A 6,000-nucleotide genomic window follows, 5' to 3' on the forward strand; every position below is an offset into this window, starting at 1 on the left:
TTTTGCAATTTACTCCTTCCCATATTGTTCCACGTACCTATAGTTGGGTTAGCCATGAATCCAATCTTTCGCTTCTCAGAGCGTGGAACTGCATGTGCATGCCATCGCCAGTCCCATCAAAGAGTAGTAACGAAATAAATACAAAAGAATTAGGCGTCATACTTAACATCCAGCTTTAAACTGGGATGGCAACCATTACACATCAGTAACAAATAATTTTGGTTTATCGTTTAAGTACACTTAACAGAAGTAGCCCAAACCAAAACATTCTCTACAGTAACCTTAAAGAATTACCAAAGAAGGGCCACTTTTACCAGTCCACAGTTGTTAATAATTACGCTTTTAGTGACTTTGTAGAAATACCTCGTGAGTATATACTTCCGCAAGAATTGATTAACAATAACACTAAGTTGAACAAATAATAAGTACTGCCAAGACAGGCACTCATAGGCAGGCAGGTGATACTAGAGACAAACATATCCAAATCCATGAAAAACGAACAAGAACACCAGAATTCGTATCTTGATATGGTGTCAAACAATAATGTATACACTCTGATAAATATAATAATCGTCCCTATAAAACTACCTTAAACATGTAATACTCATAATAAGAGGTTATGCTAAGTTTATATTACCCGTAGTGTCACGCAAAATGTTTATGATGACCTAACGCTTCGTAGGAGGTAAACTGGAAGCTGCCCTTACATTTACGGCGTGCTAAGGCCTTAAGGTCATTAAGACGGAATCTCTTAACGAGATAACGCCGTATTGCAACTGGTCTGTGCTGCCGTGATCAACGCTGGTATGGTGGATATTCGACTGTTGCCCTGGACAGCAAGCGCTCCAGATCTGTCACCAACTGAAAACATTTGATCGTGGTTTACTGGGAGACTGGATCGTCAACAAGTGTCATCCCCTATGATCGATGAACTCTGAGACACAGCTGAATCAGCAAGGAAGAACGTATTGTTATGTGTCATTAAGTCTCATATAGACCTAATGTCCAGCCGTGATAGAACCCTTGTTGCTCCCAGAAGTGCCACAAATTTGTGTAGTAGACTCCACACTCTGTACGCCCACACCGTCAATTTAACTGCAAGTATAATCATCGCCAACACTTGGTTTATGAATCATCAAAGAAGGCAGCATATGGGGCAGAAGTCTGGATTTAGATTGATTACACACACAAAGACAAAAAAAAAAAAAAAAAATGGCGCACTACGAATGAATTATTCGAATGGGATGGAAATTGGAGGATGTGACGTACGTACAAAGACAAACAACGAATACAGTTTCAGAAAAAAAGGATGATTTACTGAAGAGAAAGAGGTTTACAATGAATTGCTCCCACTCTCACTCTTATACAAGCAGTCACTGCGCGTGGCACTAACTGACAGAGCTGTTGAAAGTTCTCTTGTGAGACATCATGCTAAATTCGGTCCAATTGGCGCGATAGGTTGTTAAAATACCAAACTGACTAGAGAGACCTCCCATCATGCTTCATTCTCGATTGGGGACACATCCCGTGGCATTGTTTCCCAACGTAGGGTTTGGCAAGCACGAAGACAAGCAACAGTAACTCTCGCCGCGTGTGGACGGACGTTATCTTACAGAAATGTAAGCTCGAGATCGTTTGCCATGAAAGGCAGCAACGCGGGGCGTAGAATATCGTTGACATACCGCTATGATGAAATGATGCCACGAATGACAACCAAAGAGAGTTTCTGCTATGAAAAGAAAAGGCACCGCAGACCGTCACTCGTGGATGTCGGTCTGTAAAGTGGGAGACAGTCTGGTTGGTATCCCACCTCTATCTGGAGAGTGGCTCCACAAGCGTCTTCGCTCGCCATCTAAACTCAGTTCAAAGCAAGGTCCATCGTTGAAGACAATTTCACTCCAATCAGTGTCATTCGAGGCCGAAGAAGTGTTTCAAAACGCCCCAAGCAGAGACGGGATACCAGTTTCAGTGTCGCCCGCCTTACAGCCCAAGAGCCAGAAGTGATCGTCTGGAGTCCTATTTCTTTCCATAGCACGATTCCTTTGGTTTTCGTTCGTAGCACTCTTATAGCACAGCGGTACCTCGACGACATTTTACGTCCCCTTTTATTGCTCTCTATAACAAGCCATCAAGGGGCTACCTTTCAGCAAGATAATCCCCACCCGCGTATGGAGAGAATTTTTCCTAATTTTCTCCGTGCATTCCAAACCCTACTTTCACCAGCAAGGCCACCGTATTTCTCCTCAATTGAGAACGTTTGGAGCATTAAGGGCAGGGTCTTTCAACCAGCATGGAATTTTGACTGTGTAACACGCCAGCTGGACTGAATTTGGAACAATATCCCTGAGAAGGATGTCCAACATTTCTATCAATCAATGTCAAGCCGAATAACTGGTTACAAAAGGGCCAGAGGTGGACCAAAGTGTTATTGATTTCCTCGATTTTTGAAGCTCTAGGTCTTGAATAAATCTTCCAGGCTTTATGAAAGCATAAGAATTTGTTTGTCTGTCCATGTAATAACATCTACCGATTTCCGTCCCAATCGGATAATTTCTTCGTGGTGTTGTGATACGTCGTATTTTTCCGTTTTGGTTTTTTATCTTAAAGTGTGTAATGGTAAGTCAAAGATTTCGAAACTAGAATTTAAACAGGAGACGTTTCTAGGAGAAGATTTGGACTCCGACCACAATTTATTATTTATGAACTACAGATGGAAAGTTAATAAATTGGAATAAGGTGAGAAACTGAGGAGATATGACGTAGTAAGTTGAAAGAACGAGAGGTTGTTGAAAGAGAAGTCGAACGAGTAGCATTGAGAGATAAAAGAGTGAAGACATTAGAGAAAAAAAATCAACAAATGAAGCAGGTGTAAAAAGAAAAACGTCAAAGAGTGTAATTTACAGGAAATGGAAAATCGTAAAGCGGGAAAGAATAACAGACGAATGTAAGGATTTACACGTATGTTTCGTCAAGATACAGGTAGGCACCACATAGGGGAAAATTAGGCCTTTGGAGAAAGAGAAGCAGCTGTATGAATATCAAGAGCTCAGATAGAAAATCTGTACCAAGGAAGAAGGGAAAGGTCAAAGGTGGACGGAGTATATAGAGGGTCTATACAAGGAAGATGAGGGCAATATTACAGAAAGGGAAGAGGCCTTAGATGAAGATCAGGTGAGAGGTATGATACTGTGAAAAGAATTTCACAACGCACTAAAAGACAGAAGGCAAAGCAAGTCTCAGGAATAAACGATATTCCATCCGAAGTACTTATAGTCTAGGGAGAGCCAGATATATCGAAACTCTTTCATCTCGTATGGAAGACACATGAGACACGCGAAATACCCTCAGACAACAAGAAGAACGTAATAATTTCAATTCCAAAGAAAGCAGGTGTTTACGGATGTGAGTATTACCGAACTATCAGTGTAATAACTCATTATTCCAAAAATCCTAACGTGATTTACTTACATAAGACTGGAAAGAGTAGTAGAAACTGTCCTCGGTAAGTCTACTTGGGATTCCGGAGAAATTTAGAAACACACGAAGCAACAGTGATTGTCAAGTCTTCTCTTAGAAGGTAGGATAAGGTAGGCAAAAGCATGGTTATAGAATTGCCACGTATAGACAATATTTTGACATTTTTTCCTGGAATACTCTCTTTGAAATACGGAAGGTAGCAGGAGTGAAATAGTAATAAGAGTCATGGGGCGTGAAAGGGAAGCTGTGGTTGAGAAGATAGTGAGACAAGAAAAATTTAGATTAGGAATTACAGATCAGGAAGAAGAACTAAGAACTTTGTGGTCTGCCTATGACATTGCAATTCTGTCAGACACGGAAGAGCAGTTACTTGGAATGGACAGTGCCTTGCAAGGAGAGTATAAGATGAACATCAACAAAAGCAAGTAAAGAATAACAGAGTGTGTAATCTTATTATGTCAGGTTAATTAGAGTAGGAAACGAGACCCCATAAGTAGTAGACTACGTGTGCTATGATCTGTGGTAATGGAAAGAAAATCGTTTCTGAAGAACAGTCATTCGTTTACATCTAATGCCAATTTATGTGTTGGAAAGTCTTTGCTGAAAGTATTTGTCTTAAATGTAGCCATGCATGGAAGTGAACCATGGATGATAAACAGTTTATAAAAGAAGATAATAGAGGCTTCTGAATTGTGATGCTACAAAAAGATGCTTAGGATAACATGGATAGCTCGTGTAACTAATGTGGAAGTACTGAACAGACTTGTGCAACAATACACTTGTGCCACAACTTATATAAAAGAAGGGATCAGCTGATAGGACGCATTTCGAAACATCGAGGAATCACCCATATAATATTGGAAAGAGGTGTTGGGGCTAAAAGTAGTAGAGGAAGAGCAAGATATAAATAAAGTATGCCGACTCAGAAGGATGTAGGTAGCAGTAATTATTCGGTGATGAAGTGGCTTGCACAGGATAGGGAAGTTTCGAAAGTTGCATCAAACCAGCCTGCGGAATGAAGACCACAACAACATCGTGCGTTATTCCTACCCTGCTGTATGCCTAGAATAAGCATACTTTCGATACTGTTATCCTTGCTGATGTGCCACGTTACATGAAGTGTTGTGAAACATAGCTCAAAGTTTATGTGTTGTATGTAATAACTTCACTGTCATAATAAGAATACACTGATATAGGGGAAAGATACAAAATTCATATAGTCCTAAATAATTAAACATCTGTAACTGAATAGAGCTTGACATTTCACAGAGCTATTTCCAAATGTCAGCATACTCCAACAATTATCAAGTAATCACGTCTAGTTATCAGACCTTTGTGTGTAGGCGTACGTTTCCTGTGTTATTGAATAAAGTCTTACCGTCTCGGTAAGTGGTTCATATCTGGTTGGACTAGCTCTCTGAAGAATCAATGATCAATTGATTCAGTCGCCCCGACTAAACAGCAACATAATTCCATTTCGCCCACCGCTGTCGTTCACCGCCGCTGCACCACTTCCATATAATTACGCTGTGCTCTGACTCACTGACTGCATTAGCATATGCAGCGAGTTTTACAATCGATAACTCGCTTGGCCGAGCAGCAGAGAAACCAACAGCAATAAATACAATGTGACATTACACATTTCTTGCGTCATTATTATTATTACCACCATGAGTTCGTATTTTATTATTTTATAAATCCTTTTAATAAAAATTCGTGTCTTCGTACGAACTTATATTGAAGTTATGTAAATGAAGAGAGAAAATATTCAACAATACAAACAAAAGATATCAAAATCAAGTACTGCTATCCATAATTTCCAGATCCGAGGCAATTACAAATTCAGAATCATATGCATATCACTTCCGCCGCTATTTCTGCTCAAGACTGGATCCACTTGTTGTGACAGAGGTCTTTGTGCATGTTTCGAGTAAACAGCCCTCTTAGACTGTTTCCATGTGATGCTGTCACTTTTCCTTTTGTAAAGCCATTAGGTAGTCAAATCTAATAGCAAAGTGTTTCAGACAAGTTATCTGTTTGGTGCTGAACGTGATACTTGACTATAAATAATGAAAAGTGTGAAATCATCCACATGAGTAGTAAATGGAGTTCGTTAAATTTCGGATTTTCGTGTATTCAACTACGTACTTGTGTTGTTGTTCTGGTCTTCAGTCCGAAAATTGATTTGATACAGCTCTCCATGCTACTCTATCCTGTGCCAACAGAATAATTACTGCATTGTACATCTTTCTGGCTTCTTACTGTATTCCGTTCTTGATCTCCCTATAAGATTCTTGCCACATACGCATACCCACAACACTAAATTGGTGCTCCTTTGATGTCTCAGAATGTTTCCTATCCACCAATCCCTTCGTTTGGTCAAGTTGTGCAACAAATTTGTTGTCTACCCATTTCTGTTCAGTCCTTCCTCGTTAGTTACGAGATCTACAAATCTTATCTTCAGCATTTTTCTTTAGCATTACGTTGCGGAAGCTTCGATTTTCTTTTTATCTAAACAGTTGA

The sequence above is a fragment of the Schistocerca gregaria genome, chromosome 3 (genome assembly GCF_023897955.1).
Source record: "Schistocerca gregaria isolate iqSchGreg1 chromosome 3, iqSchGreg1.2, whole genome shotgun sequence".
Taxonomy (NCBI): domain Eukaryota; kingdom Metazoa; phylum Arthropoda; class Insecta; order Orthoptera; family Acrididae; genus Schistocerca; species Schistocerca gregaria.